Consider the following 16,004-nt stretch of genomic DNA (forward strand, 5'->3'; position numbering starts at 1 on the left):
GAGAATCTTCTAACAAAATGGGTATAGCTCTTGGATGATACCCCTGCAAGAAATAGAATGGTGAGCAAAGTAGAGCTGAATCCTCAGTATTATTATAAACAAACTCCGCTACAGGGAGAGCTTCCAACCATTCACTAGAATAATCAGCCAATAAACAACGTAGCGTTTGAAGTAAGGTTTGGTTCAGTCGTTCAGTCTGTCCATCTGTCTCTGGGTGGAAAGCAGTGGATAATGCCACATCTATTTTCAGTTTTTTACATCATTTTTTCCTAAATTTAGAGTTGAACTGGCTCCCTCGGTCTGACACCACTTTGCTTGGCAAACCATGTAAACGCACAATTTCCCTTATAAAAATATCGGCAAATTCTGCCGCCGTGGGTAATTTCCGTAATGGTACAAAATGTGCCATTTTAGATAAAAAATCCACTATAACCAACACTGTTGTGAAAGATTTTACAGGTGGTAAACCTACAATAAAGTCTACGCTCACAGTGTGCCAAGGTTGCTTGGGTGTTGGCATTGGTATTAACAAACCATCAGGGGCCTTATGAGAAGATTTATGTCTTGCACAAATTGGACAGGTAGTGACAAATTGCTTAATGTCCTTTCTTATAGTGTCCCACCAAAAGTGTTTTTGCACATTTTCCAGGGTTTTTATCCAACCAGGATGACCTGCCAACGGTGAGGCGTGATGCCAAATTATCACCTGTGTTTGTAATTCAGAGGTGGGCACTAACAGCATGTTGACGTAATACAATAAACCTCGTTGTATTGTGTTATGGGAATCTTTTAACCAATCCTGAGGTGCTATTTGCATGTGTGCATTATATAGATCTGTGATGAAATCCTTCTGTTGTACTGGTGCCAAAAACTTTTGGGGAGGAATAATGGGTTCTCCTATTTTATCTTGTTTCATGTCTGAAGTATGTCCGTATCTAGATAACACATCAGATTGAATTTGTTGTGCACCTGGTCTATAGGTTATTACAAAGTCAAATGTGCTAAAAAAATTTAACCAGCGCATCTGACGTGGTGTTAGTGCTTTAAGTGATCCAAAAAACTGTAGGTTCCTATGGTCAGAAAAGATTGTAACTGGGTACTTGGCTCCCATTAAATGGTGCCTCCATTCTGAAAAGGCTACTTTGATAGCTAGTAGTTCCCTTTCAGCCACAGTGTAATTTTGTTCAGCTGGTAATAACTTTTTGGAATAGAAGGCTATAGGATGTAACTGGCCATCTACTGCATCTCGTTGAGAGAGAACTCCTCCTAAAGCTACTTGTGAAGCATCCGCTTCAACAAAAAAAGGCAAGTCAGGATCAGGATGTTTCAGAATTGGGGCTGAAGTGAACTTTTGTTTTAGGAGTTGAAAGCCGTGTGCCGCCTCATCAGTCCAAAGAAATCGTTGCCCTTTCCGCAACAAGGTAGTTATTGGGGCCGCAATGTCTGCGAAATGTGCAATAAACCTCCTATAAAAATTGGCGAAACCCAGAAATTTCTGAATATCTTTTACAGAGGATGGTTCTGGCCAATCAGCAATAGCACTGATTTTCTTTGCATCCATAGTTATTCCTTGAGGTGACAGGCAGTATCCTAAAAAGTCCACCTTGCTGACATTAAAAGTACACTTTTCTAACTTAGCAAAAAGATGATTTTCTTTTAACTTTGATAATACTGCACGAACATGTTGGGTATGTTCTTCTGAGTTCTTAGAGTAAATGAGGATGTCGTCTATGTATACTATGACACAAACGTCCAGGAATTAGTGTAGGACCTCATTTATAAAGAACTGAAAGGCCGCAGGGGCATTACATAACCCAAAGGGCATTACTGTGTACTCAAATAAACCAAACTTTGTCTTGAAAGCTGTCTTCCACTCATCCCCCTCTTTTACTCGGACCAGGTGGTAAGCTCCCCGCAGATCTAGTTTAGTGTATACAGTAGAATGTCTTAACTGATCCAACAACACAGGTATTAGAGCAAGAGGATATTTATTCTTTATTGTAGCCTTATTTAGTCCTCTATAATCGATACACGCGCACAGGGATTTATCCGGCTTCGGGATAAAAAAGAGTGGAGATGACACCGGAGATGTGGAATGACGGATGAACCCAGACTGTAGTAGGTCATCTAGGTAGGTTCTTAAGTATTTGGTTTCTTCGTCAGTCAAATCATATACTCTGTTATTAGGTAAAGGGGCCCCTGGGATAAGATCTATACGACAGTCATAAGACCTATGTGGGGGCAGCACACTAGCCTTTACTGGATCAAAGACGTCTTTAAAGTCAGAATATTCAGGAGGGAGACTTGGTTCATCTTGTATAACACTAGCACAGTGTAATACTGTGCTCTGTTCTGTACCTGCTTCTTGATAGCAATTGGTTCTACAGAAAGAGGAATCCAAAGTAACATTTCTATTCACCCAATCAATTTTTGGGTTATGAGTTGTTAACCAGGGTACCCCGAGAATCAAACCAAAATTAGGAGTATCTATCAGATCAAAGCTAATCACCTCTGTGTGCCCGTTCTGACAGACCATAACAAGTGGACTTGTTTGTTTTGTGATTAATCCAGAGGTCAATTCTGACCCATCCACTGCACATACTGCTTCTGGACAAGGCTTTAGGCACATAGGAAGTACTAAGTTTTCAGCTAACTTATTATCCACAAAATTTCCTGTCGCGCCTGAGTCCAGTAGGACAGGGAGAGAATGCCTCACTTGGGTAGTAACAATTAAAACGACCTGAATTATGAAATGTCTAGGTATGTGCGGTACCATGAAGGCTGCAGCATTAGAGGTTTGATTAAGATGTTTTCTCGAACAAGTAACCTCTCCCCTTGTCGAGCTTAATCGTTTCCCGATTCAGTTGAGGAGGTGGAGGAAACAGCACCCTTTCGTGGATTTTTAGGCTTTACTGGACATTCTCTGGCAAAGTGACCTGCCCTTCCACAATATAAACATAATTGAAGTTTTCTCCTTCTTTCTTTTTCCTCTGATGTGAGTGAACCTCTGAGTGTCCCTATTTGCATAGGCTCAGGTTCAGGGAGTTTATTATCTGGGTCTTTCTTCTCGTGTCTAATACAAGTTAACCGTGATTCTAGTTTGTATTTATCTCCCTTTCTTTCTCCTAGTCTATGTTCTAATTTCACAACTAAATCTACAAAGTCCGAATAGTCTTCTGGCAAATCAACAATATGAGCCAGCGCGTCTTTTAACTCGTCTCTCAAACCTTTATAGAAAAGGGAGACACGCTTTTCTTCTGGCCAGTGTGTCTCGGTGAGTAAACGATTAAAACTAGTGAGATAGGTCAATAAATCCTTGTTACCTTGTTTAAGATTTAAAAGCTCATTATCACTTGCCTGCATGAAAGTGTGTTTTGCAAAAAGGCTGGTCATGGTACGTTTCAAATTGATTCCAATTATGGAGGATGGGATCATCTCTCTCCACGAAAGGAATTGACCAATTGGCTGCTGTGCCACCCAAATAAGACAAGATGAATGCCACTTTTGTAGCATCAGTAGGGAACTGTTGTGGCTTACAAACGAAGTGTAATTGACATTGATTGATAAAAACATGGAATTTGTTACTATCTCCAGGAAAACGTTCAGGTGTTGCTAAGGGCACAGCATTAGGAACATTAACAGTGACCTCAACTGGGGGAGGCAAAGTTGTATGTTTTGATGGCGCCCCTGTCTCTGAGGAGGTTTTAAACAAAGGCGTAAAAGCTGTGTTCCACTGAGATACCCTACATTTATACCTGCTTAAATCCTGTTTTAAAGAGGTATTCTCCATCTTTAATCTCTCTATTTCCTCTTGCATATGTTGCAAGATGCCAGACACTGATTCATTATGAGCCAAGTCCTCATTTAGGGCCTGCGCCATATCCGTGACGTCAATGCCCTCTATTTCTTCCCCGATATTCATCGTCCACCAGAACTGAATTTTTTATTTTTATTTAAGGCTTGTGCTTCTGTCAAAGCCCAGCTCACCTGAGTTCTTGTTCAGTTCTGATGGAGGTTGAAGACAATCCGACCCCACCCTGAAACTGCTTGTTCCAGCACACTAGTTTTTAAAACAGTTCACTAAGAACAGAAGCTCAAGGGAAGGGGGGAAGTGGATAAAATAAAATAAAGAGACAACAGCGTTCTTGCGTTTCCACTGTTGAAGTGCTGCACAAATCTGCGGCCCTCTCTGACTTCGGTAGAAACTGGTGCCTAATGAAACATAAACAAAGAACAGATAAGTACATCCTATTCCTAACTGGGTTCCTGACTATCCCTTTATTTATTAGAAATTTTCTTATAAAAGTACCTCTTGGATCCTGGTCTCTAGTTTCCAGGTTTGGAATGTGTTACTGCTCTGGGATGTGCTTTCTATTACTCTAAAGCTTCTAAAACATTAAACAAATACCGTTATCAGAATTATCAATATCAAACATTCATCTTAATATAACTAAAGCCTAAACTGCCAATAGCAGACTCACTTTTCCCATATTTCCAGAATCTTTTATAAAACAAATACTGTACTTTTACGTCAAAATACAGCATGTAATTTGTGCAAGTCCTTGATTTACTGTTTGCCTTGCTGTTAATGGTTTCCACGGTTCGATTCTTAAAAGTTCCATAAAAAGAAAGTTTGCTTCACAAAGTTCCGCAAAGTATTGTTGTAACAAAGAGTTTGAATCACAATGTTCGTGGAAGGTATCTTGTTTCAAATTGTCTATACACGAATCCAGAAATTGTTGTCAAAGTTCTTTCAGGTAATAAAAGTTTTGCACTTACTTGTTGCTGGCAAGAGATACTGATCAGTCTAACCTTGTCTTCTTTCTCTTTTGCAGGTTGCTTGTAGGAGAGAGGCTGAGGCAAGGAGGAACCGGAAACCGGAAGAAGGAAGAGCCAGCAGCTGCGCCCATTGAAGCCAATGAAAGTCTGTAGAGAGCAGGAGTGCCAGCGCCGAGGGATCTGTCCTCAGGTAAGCGGGAGGTAGACGAGCACAAGCACTGGGCGAGGCTCAAGTGCTGCCTTTTATAGACAGGGCTGGGTGTGGTCCTCACATGCTGCACATGTTCTTGAAAGGTGTGCAGAGCTGGGTGTGGTTTGAAGAGCTGGGTGTGGTCCTCACATGCTGCACATGTTCTTGAAAGGTGTGCAGAGTTTCAGTTATTATGCAAATGAGTTAAATTAACACATGGCCTAGAGAGGAGTGTTTTAAAGAAGCCTTGGTAAAAGCAAGGCCCAATGTGTAAACAAAACAGCACATTAAACAACATACACAGAAGCCTGGGGGGGGGGGGAAGGTGAGATAACAAGAAAGGCTTTCAATAGTAAGTTTAAAAGGGAGCTATTACAGAACCCACTAGTGCAGTGAGAGGAGACATGCTCTTTGCTGTGCACAAACCCTAACACCTTGCTACATGTATTAACTTTATGACCATATTTGGTGTTCCACACTGTAGGAAGGTCCTGCTTTTTGCCCTGGTCACCCCACACTTTTTGGACAGGTACTGGTGGTTACTGACTCTTGGCTGTGCCCTAGGTACTGCCTACCAGTCCCAGGGCCAGTGCTCTGTGTAAAGTGGATAATTATAGTTGGCAAAGCTAACCTACCTCTAAGTGCCTAGTAAATGGTAGGGCATGGAGGTTTAGGGACCCCAGCATAGGTAGTGCCCCCATAGGTGCACTGCTGAGGTGCCCATTGTAATTTTAAAGGCAGGCCTGCCTTGCTGGCTGCTTTTAAATTAAAGTTACATGCAAATTCGACTTTGGAATTAAAAGTAATTCCAAAGTCTTAAACTACCTTATCTTTACATATAAGTCACCCCTAAGGTGTGCCCTATGTGTCCCCAGGGCTGGGTGCTATGTAACTATAAGCAGGGAACTTATAAAAATAGTTTTATAAGCCCTGGTGGGGTAAAAACAGCCAAATTCGTTTTTCCCTCATTGTAGTGAATGGCCTCCATAGGCTAGGATGGGGAGACTTTATTTTAATTTTAAAAGTCCCCTTAAGTAACAGATACCACACGTTTGGTATCAAATTAATTGTTATAATAAATCCCACAACTTCCAGTTTTCGGATTTAATGTAACTTGTTCAGGTAAAGAGTTTTAAACTTTACCTGAAAAGTTGCCAACTTCAGCCCTGCAGTGTTTTTGCTGCTGTGCTCTGATTGACCAGCCTCTGGAAGCCTGGCCAGGCTGCCTTGATGAGGTGTGAAGTGGCCTGGCTTCACACAAAGAGATGTGCCTGTGGGAGGAGATCTCCCCTCAGCAGATGGTGTGGCAGGAAGGGGAGGGCTGCCAAACTGGTCTTCAAAGGCAGAGAAGGACATTTGGAGCAACCCAGCAGCACCCCCACATCCTGCAAACCTAGACGATTAGGTGCCCCCTTGATTAGATTAGGAGAGGGCAGGAGAGGGGGTGTGTTTAGGATTTTTAGCCACACCAGTGGGTGGGCTTAGCCAGATGTAACCTCCAAAAATCACTTTCAGCCATGATGGATTTTTGAGGAATGTTGCTCCCTGGAATTGATTTTTGCCTGGCTTTAACTGGTTCAAGGAGGGACTCCCTGTTTGCTACAGGTGAAAAATTGCTAACCAGAGTCCCCTGCACCAACTCCTGAAACCAACCAGCTGCCCACTGTCCAGTGGCCAAAAAGGAGTTTGCGCCAGGTGCATTCTGGGAGTTGTAGTCCACAACCCCAAGGATCATGTCAGAGCTTCTGGAACCTTGGGATGAGCTGTGGACCCAAAAAGAACCTTAAAGGAACATCTGGAAGTCCGAATGTAGGAAGTTGACTGGGACCTCCCAGCCAGTGTATCCGAGGAGGGCTCCAAGGACGTCGGATCAAGATCCAGGTTTGCCCCGGTCGAAGGATTTTTACCTCAAAAAAATGGCTACGTTCGAAGGTAAAAATCTCCACTGTGGGCTCCCGTGACGCGTATCTGAAGAAAAGTTCCAGGAGGTCGGATTGGACTGGCAGGTTCGTCCCGTTGAAGAAAATCTTCAGAAAAGCGCGTTGTGTCAGCAGGAGGAGGCGGCGTCTTGGACAAGGGCAGGAGCCCTTTAAATTTGATTTTGCGCTCCCGCTACCTCGGGAAGCGCGTTGTGTCAGCAGGAGGAGGCGGCATCTTGGACAAGGGCAGGAGCCCTTTAAATTTGATTTTGCGCTCCCGCTACTGCGGGACGCGCGCTGGCAGCGCCTGGGCGAAGCCCGGGGCAAGGGCGGGCCTGTCTTGCGCCCGTCATCGCCCGTAAGAGGCTGGGCTGGGCCACCCCTCTTTCGTTTCCTGTGGAGGGTGACTATATATATCTGCTAATACTTGGAGTATATTTGGAGTTTTACAGTGGGTGTGACTGGGATTTTAAATAGTTTTTAATTTTTACTTACTATTTTGCTTCGCTTGTTGTTTTGCTGTATGAAACTTTTTTACTTAAAAATGGGCAGGAAAAGAGGTCCGTTAACTGGTACATTGGGGGTTGGTGGTGGCAGTGGTAAACAGGGAAGTGACATCACCACATTGGATTCCTTCCTCGCAAGAGCTGTCGGGTTTGTAACAAAGGAAATCGATTTGGCAGAGAGGAGGTTATCCATGGAATTGGCGGACTGGTGTCAGGCCCCAATAGATAGTGGTCCTCGGGAGGGCGTGGATGTGGAGGTGGCTTATCCGGGGGGGGGGGACCAAGGTGGTGTTATGGCTGCTTCTGAGCCTGTTCAGGCTGAGCCAACAGAGACAATACAGGGTTCTGGTGGCCAAGGACCCTCCATAAGAAGCAAAAGACTTTTATTATCTTCTCCCCTGGCCTGCCCTGTGGATAAATGTTGTCCTCGCCCAAGGAAAAAAAAGGTTTTAAAGAAAATGATGCCCAAGTCGAAAACACCTCTCTTGGAGCTCCCTAAGGGTACGAGCAGTGACCCTGCACCTTGCCAGCATCTGGGTTGTGATGTAACTTTTTTACTGTCAAAACTTCAGGAAATGGTCCAGGAGATTTTGTCCCCTGTTGTGGCGAAATTATTGGCCATAGAAAAAGCAGTTTCTCTGATATGTGTGCAAGGAAGTCAAGGGAGGCATTGTGCAGGTGGATGTGTGGCCCCGACCAGGCGATCCCATTCTAGTGAGGAGTTGTTCCTGCCGGAGGAAGCTGCGGGGTCCTTGGGGCCTGTGGGAAAAACATCTCAGCTATTGGTTAATCCTGTAAATTCTGGGGGTCAGGGTGCTCGCGTTGAGATTGCTCCGGCTGCACCGACTTCTCTATTAATGGCTGATAGGACTGTCAATAGGCTTAGTTGTAGTAGGCAGCCTGATCCTGAATCTGTGGTAGTTGGGGGGGGGTCGGCCAACAGCTGGTTGGGAACTATAATCTGAATCCGCTGACGGTCAGGCCTTCATTGGCTTGTTTGGATCTTCTCCCAGCTTGTGCTCCCTATGTGGTGGTGTTGACGAATGTACCTGCTCTTGCTCCTTGGGTAACTGAGTCTACGGCCCAACTCACAAATAAGGTTGGATATTGGTTGAGTAAGAACTGTGATTCTTCATGTAAGGATTTTAATGATATTCTGTTTGCCAGAAGAATTGGTTGGGTCGGGCCCAAAAATAAGGTGGGGAATGAAGATTGTATTATTATAAATGTTAGATATCCTGCCCTGACTCAAAGGCTCCTCTCTACTTATCGTCCTGCTGTTCTAAGAGCAGGTACAATAGGTATGGTCCCTCTGGGTTATTTTTATGACCACATGCGATTGAGTGTTGGGGTTTTTCTTGGCATTGGTAGGAACCCCCCCCCCCAGGTCAGAATAGCCTGCAGGCAACTAGCAGAAGAACTATCACCAAGAGTAATTCATGTTTGGAAGGGGTGGACTGACAATGCGCTAAGACCCTGACTATGCGGGAAGAGGTGCCTCCACAGTGTAATCTTATTTCATGGAATATTGCGGGGTATGATGCCAAGTTATCTGATCAGGCGTGGGTTAGGTGTGTGGTTAACTATGATGTTATCATGCTTCAGGAAACCTGGTGGGAGGGGATGTCTGTGTGGGATGGGTATGACAGATTTGCAATTCCAGCTGTGCATTCTCTTGGTGGCCGCTCGAAAGGTGGCCTGGTTACCCTAATTCGCCTCTCTACGATAGTGGATGCTTTTCAAATTAACTGCAACCACCAGGGTATATTGCTGGTATGGGTAATTTTTTCCAATAACTTTAATATTTTGCTGGTAAACTTTTATAATGCTGTTTGGGATGTGGGGTGCCAAATTGGGGCCAAGTTCTCCGTTCTTCAGGTTCTGAAATATAGAATGGAGGAGGTGGGGCTTGTCTCTGGAGATTTTAATGCTAAATTGGGAAGGCTTAGTACTGTGGTTAATCCCTTTATGTGTGACTGTGAGTATTATTTAGTGGATGGTCTGCAGGACTCCAGAGGCAGGGTTCTAATTAAGGAACTTAGGAAGATGGGCCTTCTGAATTTTTGTGATATAGAAGCAGTAGGCACTCATCAACTCCCAACCTATGTGGGAAGAGGGTCGGGAACCACTATTGATTATATTTTTGTGTCTCCACCTATGAAAGATCTGGTGATCGGGGGTGAGGTGCTAGGGGAGTGTTTCAATGATCATAATCCCCATATAGTGTCCTTTAAACTCCCTGGGGCCCTACGTAAATTAGGACGAGGTGGGCCTGCAGCAGTGGAGATAAGGGACCAGGGTAGGCGGCTTGGGTGGAAACAAGTAGATTCCCAAAAATTTGTAGGAAGGGTGGTGGGGGAAAATATACATTTATTTATGGAAACACTCTTGACAGAGGCTCCCAATCCTAAAACTGTTATGGATGCAATAACAGTAGTAAATGCAGCAGTGAGAGACTGTCTATTTTCAGTAGGCAGCCACCCCAGTAAACGCAAATGTGGTTGGTTTGACAAGGCTTGTTCTGATGCAAGGGCAAACCTGAAGATGGCCACTAAGAAACATCCTAGAGATAGGGTCCTTGTAAAAGAAGCCAGAATTAAGTATAAAAGGGCCCTGAGGGATAGCAAGTTAAAACATAAAGATAAAGCCTGGGAAGAGTTAGAGGGTGCCATAGCTCTGAAGGACCCTGGCTTGTTTTGGAAGGTGGTAAATAGAGGCTCCTTTGGAACAGAAACATCTGAGGGCCTTGGCTGTAACATCGCCCCGGAGGCCTGGGTAATTCACTTTTGTAGAACTTTTGAGGGTACTTCCCTAAGAAATAACCGGGATAACGAGTATGATATGGCTCCTAACCTAGCAATTAGGTTTTCGCTCCAGGAGGTTATTGATGCGATACAGAGTAGCGCTAGTAATAAAGCTCCTGGCCCGGATTTGATCCCTATGGATTTGTATAAATCTAACCCCCAGTTATGGGCACCTATTCTCTTAAATGTTCTCAATGCGGCAGTTACTGTGGGCATTCCTGCCTCTTGGAGACTGGCCTGTATTGTCCCAGTGTTTAAAAAGGGCGATCGAAATGATCCTAAGTCTTATCGCCCTATTTTCTCCTCGACTCTTCTGTGAAGATTCTGGGACGGATTATTTTAAGGCGTCTGGAGGCCTGGATGATAGGAAATTATATTTTAAGCCGGGACCAATATGGTTTTAGGGAAGGCCTTGGTACGCGAGAACAATTTCTTAACCTATTGATGATGATCGGTAAATACACGCAGGCCAGGAAAGGTACCCTCTATCTTGCTTTTATGGACCTTAGTTGTGCCTTTGATAAGGTGAACCGGTCTATATTGTGGGAGAGGTTAAATCAGCTAGGGGTGGATCCCAATATTGTAGAGCTGCTCCGGTATCTCCATTCTGGAACGGCTGCAAATGTGAGGGTGAGGTCTAATGGGGAATGCTCAGAGGCCTTTAAGCTTTCAAGGGGTGTGCGCCAGGGGTGTGTTCTGGCTCCTACTTTGTTCCTTCTATATACAAATGGATTGCCTGATTTTGTGATGGAACATTGTAGGGCTGTCCCAAAGGTGAATGGTATTGATATCCCTGTGCTGACGTACGCGGATGACGCGGTCCTCATGGCCCGCACTATGAATGGTCTCCGGGAAATAGTTAGAGCTTATGCCTCCTTTATGTCAGCCTTGGGTTTAGAGATCAATTTTAAGAAATCACATTTTATGGTTTGCGGAAGACCCTTGAGTAGGGTGGGGGAGCTAAGGATGGAGGATCAAATTATTAGCAGGGTCCATGAGTTCCCATATTTAGGGGTTAGTTGTGATGAGAAAGGATCTTGGAAACCCTGTATTGCCAGAAATGGTGTGCTTTTTCATGCAACAGTTGGTGCGACTTTTGACTATGCTGTAAGGGTAGGTAGTAAACCTATTAAGCCTTTGCTTGAAATCTATAGGCGGAAATGCCTCCCTGTCCTGATGTATGGTGCGGCACTTTGTGGGTATAGGGATACCCGAGCCCTTACGGTAGAAGAAAATCGGTTCTGTAGAAGGCTATTGGGAGTTGGGCAAAATTTCCCTGTTTTTTGCCTTCATCTGGAACTGGAGCTTGAGTTTGTGCAGGACACTATCCAGTTGGCTCCCCTTCTGTTATGGATCTCCATCAGGAGTAACGAACATGCGACTCTTAATAGGGATATTTTAAGGGATTGTTTGGCTTGCGACAACGTAAAGAATATTCCCTGGCTGACGCACATAAGGAAGATGGCCCATGATCTGGGGCGGCCTGAATTGTTTGATTATCCTGAGGGCCTGACTAGTCGTGATAAGAAATGGGTTAAGGATAATTTTTTGAGAATCCAGGAGACCAAGAGGGAGGGGGAGGCTTTAGGGAAAAAATCGATCAGGGATTTTATCACGCTAAAGATGTGGGTGGGTACTGAGCGCTATCTCTTAGAGATAAAGGATGTGAGGGAAAGGTCTCTTATTACTCGATTCCATTTGGGGATCATTAGAAGTAATCTGTGTTTCCCGTTAGGTCAGTATGGGGAAAAATCTATTAGACCCTGCCCCTGTGATGGGGTGTCCCAACAGACCTTGTCCCATTTTACATTGTTTTGTGTTTTTTATGCACCGTTCAGAACTCGATTTCTATTACCTCTCGTAAGGCCCAAGGGTTTCTTGCAATATCGTTCTGCTTTTATGTAGTTGGAAATGGCCTCAGAGGTATCGGTGTGGAAGGGCCTGGGATCATTCTTGAAGGGAGCTATTACTTGGCGTAAAAATGTAGAGTTTTTAGAATGAATTCTTTTATTTTATTGTTTTTTATGAATGAGGTTTTATATGTTTATATTCTTGATGCGTGTTTTTATTGTATATGGTTTTATTGTTATATTAACAAATGTATTGGTGATTATTTGCTTTAATGGATGAATTTTTTCATACCGAATAAAGTCTTCTTCTTCTTCTAAAAACGACTAAGTCCTAAGGTAAACTTTTGACCGAGGCCTCCCGCGGGCTGTAGCTGGGCCGGGCTCCAGCTCTGATGCCTTGTTGCTCTCTGGCTGTGGTGAGAAGTGCTCTCCAAGGGCTTGGATAGAGATTGCCTCCTGTTCTCTGAAGTCTCAGGATCAAAAACACGTCATTCCTGCAAGAAGAACTCCCTGTGCGGTGAAAAGCGATGCACAGCCTGCCAGAAACGATGCACAGCCTGCATCACCATGAGAAAATCACTGCACGCCAAATCGGAACTATGCAGCCCCACTTCGCTAGGTGAAGATTGAAGTATCGCCAGCGTAGCCACCAGAAATTCTACGCATGACCCACTGGATTGACACAAAGCTGAGTTGGAACGATGCAGCCCAACTTCCTGAGAGAAATCAATGCATCGCCTGCCCGACTGTAGAAATTTCCACTCAACGGCCACCGGATCGGCGAAGCCCCTGTGACTTCGTCCTGCCAGCACCAGATTTCAGCGCACCGTCCTTGGGGCATCCGAAAACCCCGCAACCCGAAGAGTATCCAAGACTGAGTGCCGGAAATCGACACAAAGCTTTCCCTGCGTGAAAAATAAACACTGTGTGCGGCCCGAGAAAGCAACACACACTCCCAGTTTTCCACCCATCTCCTCCTCTGTGGTTCCTTGCAGAGATTTTGTACGCAAACCAGGTACTTTGTGCTTGAAAGAGACATTTGTTGCTTTTAAGACACTAAAGACACTTCTATCATTTGTATAGGGATATCTTCAACATATACTTATTGCATCTTAATCGTTTTGACCTGCATTTATCCAGATATTATATATTTTTCTAAAAATGTGTGGTGTACTTTTGTGGTGTTCTACTGTGTTATTGCATGATTTATTGCACAAATACTTTACACATTGCCTTCTAAGTTTACCCTGACTGCTCAATGCCAAGCTGCCAGAGAGTGGCCACAGGATAATTTGGATTATGTGAGATTTACCCTGACTAGAGTGAGGGTCCTTGTTTGAAAAGGGGGTAACCTGACTGCCAAACAAAGACCCCAATTTTAACAATAAGTATAGTACATTTTCCAGCCACTCGTCCCTGGTTCTCTCCCATTTACTACAAAAAAGTAGCTGTCTAGAAATTTCCACAGTCAGAGCAGAGATCTCTGCACATAAAAGGTAGGAGAGATGGACATAAGACACACGTAGGTTTATGACCAACATTTTGTAATATGATAGTAGAACACTTGTAGTGTTACCAAAGTACTTCAAAATTCAGTTTGTGAATAACCCCTAAGAGTATAATACATTGGCTTCTAGAATTGAGTGGGAACTGTGTGATCCTTGTTTTCAAGAAACCAGTGGACCTGAAACAGAAGGAAGACATTTCCTATGGGAACAATATGGCTAGACAGTCAACGCTTGTTCTTTCATATTTTCCAGCTGACTTAGATGTTCACATTAGCATGTTAAAAGAAATGATTTCATCTCAAATAACCACCTGCGTGAACTGGCTATGAAAATGTGCTTGGCCTGGTATTAATGGCTTATTCACTTATACACCATTCGGCCACTACAGTTTTGCTACTCAGTTCAATAAACCGCAACTTTTGATTGATTGGCATAACATGGGAAATCCAATTACGTGACTTTTCCTTTATTTTCCTAGAACCCTGAATGCATATTCAGTCACTTTGGTCCCACACGAACCTCTGTCTGTATCTTACATTTGGACACATTTCACTGAGCCAGTCCTAATGAGATTGAGGTTTTCTGTTTACCTGCTGGGCCAAGTTAATTACTCTACTGGCCGGCTGGCAGTTCAAAGCCTACCTTGAACAATAGGCCAGTTTCCTGGCAGAGGAAGTGGATGGAGGAAAATACCCATCAGATGAGTAGCTGTCTTTCCCAATCTTTCTCTGAGAAGCCTAGGTAGGATGATCATAATGTAGACAAAGGCCGGGCAGGCAGACGTCTGGCTTTAGTCACCTCAGTGGTTTCCTTTGAACAGCTTCTTTCCCATTTATGAGTGTATTCAAAATTATTCCCACTATTACGGGACAAAGATGGACTGTCAAAGCAACCTTCAGAATAACTAGTGCCATGTTGTCGTCCATCACAAGTCTGTACTGGGATATTCACGTAGTCAATACTTTGTCTGACGGCATGACCCTAAGATTAGAGAGATCTGTGTGGAAATGTGTATTAATCTGAAGACGTTTCATATTACTGTTATAAACCGAGGTCAAATCCGTAGAAACGACAGTTAAAAAGTATAGTAATCCTTATTCGACTAATTCCAAAAATACAGCAAATTGTATTCATTGTAATTATTTTACCAGTTGTTTATTTCCAGTATTGAAAAAGACAAGGAAGGTATGTATTCAACTCACATACTTCTCTCTTCATCTCACAGAAGCCTTTATGTGGCCTGATGTCAGCATGTCTCCACCTTCACACAACCTGCCTTGAGCCCTATTATAATGTAAACTTTTTTATGCTCATTTACCTTTAGATTGCGCTACTCTCTAAAAAAAAATGTCATTTTTATCGTATACTATTTACACGATTTCCAAGTACCAAACATGGAAATAGCTTTGTTATGCATTCTCTCTTCCCTGAATGTTAACCACCATACAGATTATTTCCATAATTTTCAAAGATCCGTTGAAAATTGCAAAATGTCCAAATTCTGCATTGACATCCAGTGACAAAATAGTTTTATGAAAATATCCCTCATAAATATTTACATTTTTCTTGAGACACTTTTTTCTCAATTTTATAATCATCCCACCCTTTTCTCCCTCTATTTTCCCGCTGGTGCTTCTGAGCTAGAATTGGCCCCAAGTATGCCTTATCTCTGCAAGTTCTGTGAAGATGTGTAAGGCATTCCACAATGGGACCAAAATGGGACAAACCCCAGGTACAATTGAATTAAACAAGTGTTTTCCTGCTCCACCCTCCGGACTGCTCTCTCTTGTACAACTACTTAACAAGTGCCAATGCTTTGCTGCCTTGATTTTTGTCAAAGTGTCATAAAATTGCCTGACCACAAATCGTTCAACTTCAAAATCTAAACCATCTGACTTTGCACCTTGAATTGAGAAGCAAGATGTATTGTCTGTGCTCTCTGACCTGTTTCAGAGTCAAAATCAGAAATATGTAAAGAAAAAGGAAAATTCTACAGAAACAGCGAAGAACTGCTGAAGAATACGGCATTTCACTTTACAACTTGGAAAATAATTGTTATTGCTCGATGCTTTGAGCCACGACTTGATCTCATCATAGCGATGCTTTGCACCCATTCAATGTTTTATGGCTATTTCGCAAGCAAATAATCGTAAGACGTTGTTTAAAAATAAGTTCAACAATAATTTTCGAAGGTGCACAAACCTCCCGTTGGATCTTTGGGACTGTTTTTCAAGATCGCCATTTTTGTCAAAATAGCATCCTGTTTAAGCCTTCCTTTTATTTTCTCAAGATTATTTTGAGTCACATCAAGTCTCATCAAATAGCTCTCAATTCTACCATCCAGTTGACTAGTTTTTCATTTCAACATGTTCACCATAATTATCTGAGTTATTTGATTCTCGACATCTAACTAAACATTTTGTGCAACATGAACCCGGAGCAGGGACA

The sequence above is a fragment of the Pleurodeles waltl genome, chromosome 8 (assembly GCF_031143425.1).
Source record: "Pleurodeles waltl isolate 20211129_DDA chromosome 8, aPleWal1.hap1.20221129, whole genome shotgun sequence".
NCBI lineage: Eukaryota > Metazoa > Chordata > Amphibia > Caudata > Salamandridae > Pleurodeles > Pleurodeles waltl.